Source organism: Anastrepha ludens, chromosome X (genome assembly GCF_028408465.1).
Source record: "Anastrepha ludens isolate Willacy chromosome X, idAnaLude1.1, whole genome shotgun sequence".
Classification (NCBI taxonomy): domain Eukaryota; kingdom Metazoa; phylum Arthropoda; class Insecta; order Diptera; family Tephritidae; genus Anastrepha; species Anastrepha ludens.
In genome coordinates this window covers 57,703,516-57,712,327 of record NC_071503.1, presented here as the reverse complement: position 1 = coordinate 57,712,327, position 8,812 = coordinate 57,703,516, and positions in this window count along the sequence as shown.

The following is an 8,812-nucleotide window of genomic DNA, read 5'->3' as shown; positions in this document are numbered from 1 at the left end:
CCAAAACTGCTCGACCAAAAGAAGCATCGCATGAACATTGCTAATGAGATGATAGACTCTGTCCTGCGACGACCCAAATTTGCTCCAGAGGGTCATAACTGGTAACGAATAGTGGGTTTATGGTTATGACGTGGAAACCAAAGCTCAATCATCTCAATGGAAGCTGCCACACGAACCAAGACCGAAAGAAGCGCGCCAAGTTCGGTCGAATGTAAAAGTTTTGCTTACCGTTTCCTTCAATTGCAAGGGCCTTGTGCATCATGTGTTCTTGCCACAGGGTCCAAACGGTCAATAAGTAATATTACCTGTAAGTTATGCGCAATTTGCGCGAAGCAATCCTTCAGAAACGCCCGGATTTGTGGAAGAACAAAAATTGGCTCTTGCATCACGATAACGCCCTGCTCACACATCGTTGCTTGTGCGCCACTTTTTGGCCAAAAACAACTCGCTAATGGTGCCACAACCACCGTATTCCCCAGATCTGGCCCTCTGGGACTTTTTCTTGTTCTCGAAACTGAAGAGGCCCATGAAAGGACGACGCTACTCTACGATTGACGAGATAAAGACGGCATCGAAGGAGGAGCTGAACAAGATAAATGATTTTTTAAAGTGCTTCGAATATTCGAAAAAACGTTGGCTATGCACCTGTGTATATCTCATGGGACTACTTTGAAGGGGACAAAATAGAAATTAATGAATAAATAAATAATTTTTGAAAAAACACAAAATTCGCGATACTCGTAAGTAAGATTTTGTCTATTCTGCTACTCTCTATGCCATTGGTTTATTTTACATTTATTATTCTAGAACTATTTATTATCCTGTAATTATGTGATTTCTTGTAGAAGGAATTCGGAAGAGAAATATTATTATTACTGAATAGAAAATTCTAGTATATATATATATTGTATTGTATATATATATATAATCGCTTAATCGGGCTTAACACCCCAAAATTGTGTATATATTGTGTATATATAATAGGACTATGAATAAGTTCGTTACGGTTTTACAACAGATGGCGTAACTTGATTATTATTCCATCGATCCACATTTCCAAACATTCATTGGAGAGCTACTGTCGTAAGGCACAAACGTCAGTATAAGTTTTTTATTTGAAGCGTAAACAACAATATTTTTACCACACTTGAAAATGTCGAATTTCGTGCCAAATAATGTGTTTTTGCGGGGAATTCTTCTTCATTATTTTAATATGAAGAAAAAAGCAGCCGAAAGTCATCGTATCTTGGTGGAAGTTTATGGTGAGCATGCTCTATCTGAGCGAACGTGCCAGAAGTGGTTTGCACGCTTTAAAAGTGGTGATTTTGGCTTGGAAGACGAAGAACGCGAGGGTGCGCCGCCAAAGTTCACGGATACCGAATTGGAGGAATTGCTCGATCAAGATCCGGCTCAAACGCAAGAAGAGGTTGCAAAAACTTTGGGAGTTGATCAATCAACCATTTCCAAACGTTTAAAAGCCATGGGAATGATCCGAAAGGTAGGCCATTGGGTGCCGTATGAATTGAAGCCAAGAGACGTTGAACGCCGTTTTATGGCATGCGAACAACTGCTTCAACGGCACAAAAGAAAGGGTTTTTTGCATCGAATTGTGACTGGCGATGAAAAGTGGGTCCATTACGACAATCCAAAACGTCGGGCAACGTATGGATACCCTGGCCATGCTTCAACATCGACGTCGGCGCAGAATATTCATGGCCTGAAGGTTATGCTGTGTATCTGGTGGGACCAGCTGGGTGTTGTGTATTATGAGCTACTGAAAACGAATGAAACGATTACGGGGGATGTCTACCGACGACAATTGATGCGTTTGAGCCGAGCACTGCGAGAAAAACGGCCGCAATACGCCGATAGACACGACAAAGTTATTTTGCAACATGACAATGCTCGGCCACAAGTTGCACAAGTGGTCAAAACATACTTAGAAACGCTCAAATGGGATGTCCTACCCCACCCGCCGTATAGTCCAGACCTTGCGCCATCCGATTACTATCTCTTCCGATCGATGCAACATGACCTGGCTGACCAGCACTTCCGTAATTACGATGAAGTCAAAAAATGGATCGATTCGTGGATTGCGGCAAAACCGACCGAATTTTTCACAAAGGGAATCCGTGAATTGCCAGAAAGATGGGAAAAAGTAGTAGTAAGCGATGGACAATATTTTGAATATTAAATTTGTAACCATTTTACGTCAATAAAGTTTCAAATTTCGAAAAAAAACCGCACGAACTTATTCATAGTCCTATTATATATATAGTTTTAAGCTGACTCCGAATGAGAAATATTTTTATAAGCAGCTATTTGAAAAAACTTTTTCTTCTTTTTGGTGTTTCACGGAGTTTCGAACCTACACACGTCTCTTAACAGAATAACAGCTTGTTTAATGTTCAGTCAATGTGTGGCGGAATTTCTTAATTTTTTGTTTAAATCATTTCACAAACTCTATATTATGTAAGGATCTTGTTCTGACCACCCAATCGTATACTTAAACATTTTAATAAAAGTGAAACCGGGCTTTTATTAAAATGTTTAAGTATACCTTACAGTATTTATTTAACCTATCTTGAGTAAATGATTTAACCACCTACAAAGGTCGATCCATCACTCCATAAAATTAAATTTCGTCTCATACCTCCATATCAAGAATTTTAAGAAAGGTTATCCATTGTTTAAAATTATTGGATAGTAACAGTTTTTTCATATCTCGGTCACATAACACATAGGCTGAAAAGTCTCGGGCCTAACAAAGAAAACACGTTTTTTTGTTCAATATTAGCTTTATTCATCAACGCAATTTCCATCAAGAACAACGCAATCATTCAAGAGCTGCTCTAACATTTTAATACCACTTTTGTAGAACGACTTATGTTTTGCCTCAAAATAGGCCTCAGTTTCAGTGAGCATTTTTTTTACGTCTGCGAATAGCTAGTAGTCGCTAGGGGCCAAATCTGGCGAACACGGTGGATATGGGAGCAATATGAAGTTCAATTCATGTAGTTTTGCCATTGGTTGAATTGACTTGTGATTCACTTGTTTTTCGTCAACAGTGAGCATACGCGGAATGCTCTTGCAATATAAAGCCAACACGTTCTTTTGATATCTTTAGTTATGTCATATGTACATATATATCTTTAGCTATGTCAGCTAACTCACGCAACTTCACTTTTCGATTATTCAAATTAATTTTGTGCATTTTTTTGATGTTTTCTAGTGTTATCGTCTCATTTGGACGTTCACTGCGTTGTATATCATCGGTATCTTTACGACCACGTTTGAAGTCAGCAAACCATCGATTTATTGTTGTTTCTGATGGAGCAGAGTTCTCATAACACTTTTCAAGCCATTGCTTCGCGTGAACGGTATTTTTTCTAATCAAGAAGCAGTGTAAAATTAAAACACGAAATCCTTTTTGATCCATTGGTTTGAAAATAACAAAAGTAGGGTTACTCTTAGCACAATAACTCACGAACTAATAAATAGAATATCATGAAATTTTAACAGCTGTTTTTTAAAGATCAGTATTAACTACAAAAGAGATGAATGTTATGCCATCTATGTGTTAGGCCCGGCACTTTTCAGCCCATGTGTTAGCTAAGCGAAATTCCTGCGAAATTTATTTCGACTATAAAATAATAGGAAGACTTAAAATAATAAACAATACATTTTTTCACCTTGCCTCTATCATTCTTGGTAGTAGTTTCCATTGACGAACCATTGGATTTTTTCAAAACATTTCACTATTTCGGCGGTTTCTAATGGAATTTTTCCAATCTGAAATAAGGTATATAAATTACTTTATTTACTTCGCTTTATTGCATAAATAGCATACAAATTTTAAGCGAATTCTGTAAAGAACTTACTATTTTATGTCCTTAAACCTAATACTTAGTTTAACGCTGTTTTTGTTTACTTTCAAAACTATAGTAACATTTGTTAGTGCCGGAAATTTAGTTTATAGTTAGATATTTAAAAACTATTTCGCTTTTTGCTTGAAGAAAAATGGGAAATATTAAAATCGAATATCGAAAATCGAGTAATTGGCCGAAATGGGCGCTGTTAAGGATACATGGTACGCTGTGGTTAGAGTTGAAACATGAAATCGACGTTGCCAGTGGTAAGATAAGTGCCGAGTCTCACAAAAATGTATTGAATATTGGGTTGACAGAATGGCCTGTTCTGAGGCCAGTCATGGATTTCATTTGTATTGAATTCTTTACTTGTTTTATGGTACGGTTTCAGTAAAAAAAGAAAATATTCATATTCATAATTTAATTCCAAAGGCTAGATAGGCCACCATGTATATATATATATGTATATGCTTAAGTAAGTCCTTATTTATGTAATTGGCAGGTTACCTTAGGGTTTATCTTAGGCCGTTTATGCCATGAGAAGCTCTCTCATGACAACCTCCGAGTGTGTTAAGTTTTTCATTGCCTGCAGTAGGAAGAACTGCAACTGGTGTAGTTTGTATTCCTTTGTACTCTAATAATAAACTCCCTCTACTCAAAAATTACAAATACACATAGTTTTATTCACTTCAGCGGCCATGCGTCAGAAAAGCTCCCCAAACCCAATTTTGTAATTATTACTATGAATTTCAATTTTCTGGTGGTCTTCTCTGTATCCGTATTGTCACTTTGAAATTGTAATGGTCGCTGTGATTATCCCGCTCACGTGCCTGTGCTGGTTACAGTTAACTGCATTCTTGAACCGATAGTAACCATCGTAAAGTTCATCAATTTTTTGGAAACGGTCGCGGCGTTACTTCATAAAAAGTTGCACGCACCACCAACTAAACCACATCCCAACCCTATCCTAATGAGTTGAATTCGAACTTAAATTCTCCTCACTGCTTACACGCATTTGGAGGAACAGAATGTTGCTAGAACTGCGAGCAGGGGGTGCCGTCGTCATTAAAACGATGAAGTGTGAAAAGCGTGAAATAAATAAAATAAAACAGCAGCGGCCACCACAATGATGGGAGTAATGAAGTCGGACCAGGTGATGTGGTTATGCGCTAAAATGCGCTCCAGAGACTACAGATTTTGTTGATGCGAGAGTATCATCACAGATATACTCGCGGAAAGGGTTACAAGAAAATTATATTTGCAGCTGTGCCATTCGTAAATGTTATAATATTGTGTTAAAGTTGCTTATTGCTTTTTGTGTCGATTAGCTTACTTCAACTCGCACTGTGTGAAAGATATTGAACTTTGTTTTCCATAAAATATTATTCAAAAACTATAATCGTATTTAGGTTAATTAATCACATCAATAATCAAGAGCTAAATTTATAGTAAAAAGCTAATTAAATATATGATACTTAGATATTAGGTTCCACCAAAAATCTACCCTTAAACTAACAGTTAAAATAAAGTCGACGTGCAAACAAAAAAAAATATTTTATTTTAAATAATATTTAAAATCAATTACCTAGAAAACGGTTAAGTTTTGGGCATCATGTAATATAACCAAATTAATCAAATGATCTACATAATAATTTCCTAAAGCATCTAGGACAACTCCTTGCGCAGCGACGTGTGTGTGATTTATAAGTAGACAAAGTCCTTAATATCTTCTAAGCGGTATGTTTGTTTCTTTGCATACAATTTATGATGTTTGGAATATAAGGAGTTTACAACCATTTCTCACTATTCCAACTGTCGATGCTTTGGAAATGTATAACTTCCCATAACTTTATCACCTTTAGTCAAACACCCCAGCTACTAAGTACTAAGAATAGGTTACAGAGATAGCGATGTCCACTTGGCCGAAGAATGTTTAATGCGGAGGTTTCTCTGTGGAAATCTTAAATTTGAAGATGTTGTGCTGAAGAAGGATAAACCATTCCGCACAAATGCTGCTAGCATAATGGTGCCTAGCTGGATATAAATTTTACAGCGTGAAAGTCCAATTGGTTAAACTAAACATAATTTCTATTGGTTGAGCTATCTAGACTGCGGGCCTTTACAGAACTCTACATCGGGGATGGATGGTTCAAATCCCGGAAAATTTTGGTATGGGTACTAGGCACTGAGCGATTTAATGTACATACATCCTAGATAACAGCGCTACCACAGTAAATACGTTGAAAGAGTTATAAACGGCCCTCATGAATATTGAAGTTAAATAAAAATAACCTTAATACGAGTACCTGTTGGTACATTTTTTGAGGTATTTTAATTGCTGCAATTCTTTCGCCCACTTCATTTTTAATTAAAAACTCATTTGTAAAGCCACGAAGCATGCCACAACGCCAAAGTGATGCCAATCAGATTTCATTACTCAAACCTCACCGCTACTCACCTACATACCAAAACGCCGATCCCATATATAATCACAAAATGAAAAAAAGACAAAAAAAAAAATACACCGAAAAGGAGTCGCCATGAAAAACCGTGAAAAGGTTAAATATAAAATGTAACAATATGTGTGACTACTGCTCAATAATTTGCGAGTAACTTGAGCGGGGGAAAAACAAGAACAGATGAAAAGCTGAAAAAATTAAAAAGGATTGTTGAACAACAGGAAAAAGATAATGCGCAACAAGCTGAGTGAAGCGATGGCACCTGGGGAGTAGCTCAACACCACGGCTGGTGCCGTTACTCGTACTTACCCGCCGTGCTGAAAACGTTGCTAATGTGTTTTTATGTCACACAGGTTTGGAACAACTGAGGGCAAAGTACAGTGTTTATAACCATTAAATCGATTAATCAATTCGGAAGATAGCTGCGCACCTTATGCAGTTGCTTTTATTGCGCTGACCAGCATTAACAAGCTGCAGTCACGCACTCGAGTTTTGCTTGTAATTTCTCAGCACAGACAAAAATAAATGAAAATAAATAAGTCATTACAAAAAAATATATATAACTTCAAGGGTTTTCTTATTTAAGGTTTAGTAATTAAAACCCACTGTAGCCGAATGGGTTGGTGCGTGATTACCATTCGGAACTCACAGAGAGAACGTAGGTTCACGGTAAAACACTGCAAGTGTTTTTGTACCATGAAAAAGCTCCTCATAAGTAACCATTTGCCGTACGGAGTCGGCATAAGTCAAATATTATTGTTCATGTGAAACCTATTCATTTGAGATTTATGAGCGTAATTTTCGGGAAATGCTACTTTTTGCTTTTGCTTAACATTCAAACAATTTTTGCGACAAAGTTTAAAAACGCAGAATTTGTGACAGTTCTGGAAGAGGAACCGTGTTAGATGCATGTTTCGGCAATTTTTGTTTTTGTTGATAGTCAAGGAAATGTCTCAAAAAAACAAGAACTAGTTGCGGTGTTTGTTTTTACATAATTTTACCATTTAACCGGTGGACGAATTCAAAAAATTATTCTGTCAATAATTAGATTGAACACTCCAACAGCCGTTTTGCTCTGAAACACTGTACTTAAAGAAACCGGAAGCATTACCTTCACCACTGGCAAGTCTTTTAGCGTGGTTGAAGCGCCATTGAACATGATAGCGTTGAAAAAATTAAACGTATTCCCTTTAAAACCCTAAAGAAACAAACAAAACAAACAAAAATTAAAAAAATTTCAACGTATGAATACAAATGCTCGCACGTAACGGTAGGAGTTTGATATATTCACGATGTGTCTTTTTTATTATTACTATTGTTTTTATTTTTACCATTAGGGTTAAACGACGGTGTATGGTCGAGTTGGTCCATAATGGCGTGCGGGATTTGTGAGAAAAGGTGTGCTTATACGGACGTGGATTGTGATGGTGATGATGAATCTCAAGCGGTCATCTGCTTCATTAATGTCAATTCCAGTCACTTTTTGCTTGCGTTTTTATAAGTGTAATTTTTCCTGCATATATACATACATCTATACGAATATATTCAAAAATTGTGATGTTGCTGTCATTGTCAGCAATGTTTACGATGACAACGTAAATTAGCCGCACAAAGTGCCAATTATTCGCTAAATTGCTATTTGCGTATTTCACATTTTTATGTTTTTTCTGACATCCTTCACATATTTATTCCACTTATCCTCTTCTGTATCACGGAATGACAATACAGCTAAATTCAAAGCCAGTGGAAACTGTGTTGTCGGAAACATAATAGTAAAATTTGCAATGTTATAAAAATAATATAATACTTATATAATTAGTAACGGTGTGCAAAATAACACAACAATAAGGTAAATTTGTTGAGGATAGACATAAGTAAAATTATCGTTCAAACCGTTGCATCTCAACAATTCAATATACGATAATGCAACAAATTAATCAGCACAAAACGAAAACAAACGAAATCCCGCCTAAACCAATGTTACTTTTATTGGACTGTCACATCTTAAGTAGGTATTACATTAATGGAAGCTAAAGGAAACTAAGGCAAAATCACTTGCTTTAACAATTTATTTTGGACTGTGGAAAAAAGGTTGAGATATATTTTGCAAGGGTTTATTTTATACGTACTGAGGTGTGTGATTATAATGATTATAATTCTGGTTCGAATTGGTGGCGACAGAACTCCCTCCTGACCGGTTGGATTTCTCGTATAGTAGCGCTGTATTTTTTTGTATCGCAACTGCAAAAGAATACCAGGAAAATTTTCGAAGCAGCAACCCAGTTATCCTACTTGTGTTGATATAGCCGGTATGAGTTGAAAACGCATAACTACAATATTTCTCGCTTATAAACATTTCCCGCTTATAAGCACTAAAAAACTGTAAGAGAATTTCACCTGTTCAAATATACGCATAACTACAATATTTCTCGCTTATAAACATTTCCCGCTTATAAGCACTAAAAAACTGTAAGAGAATTTCAC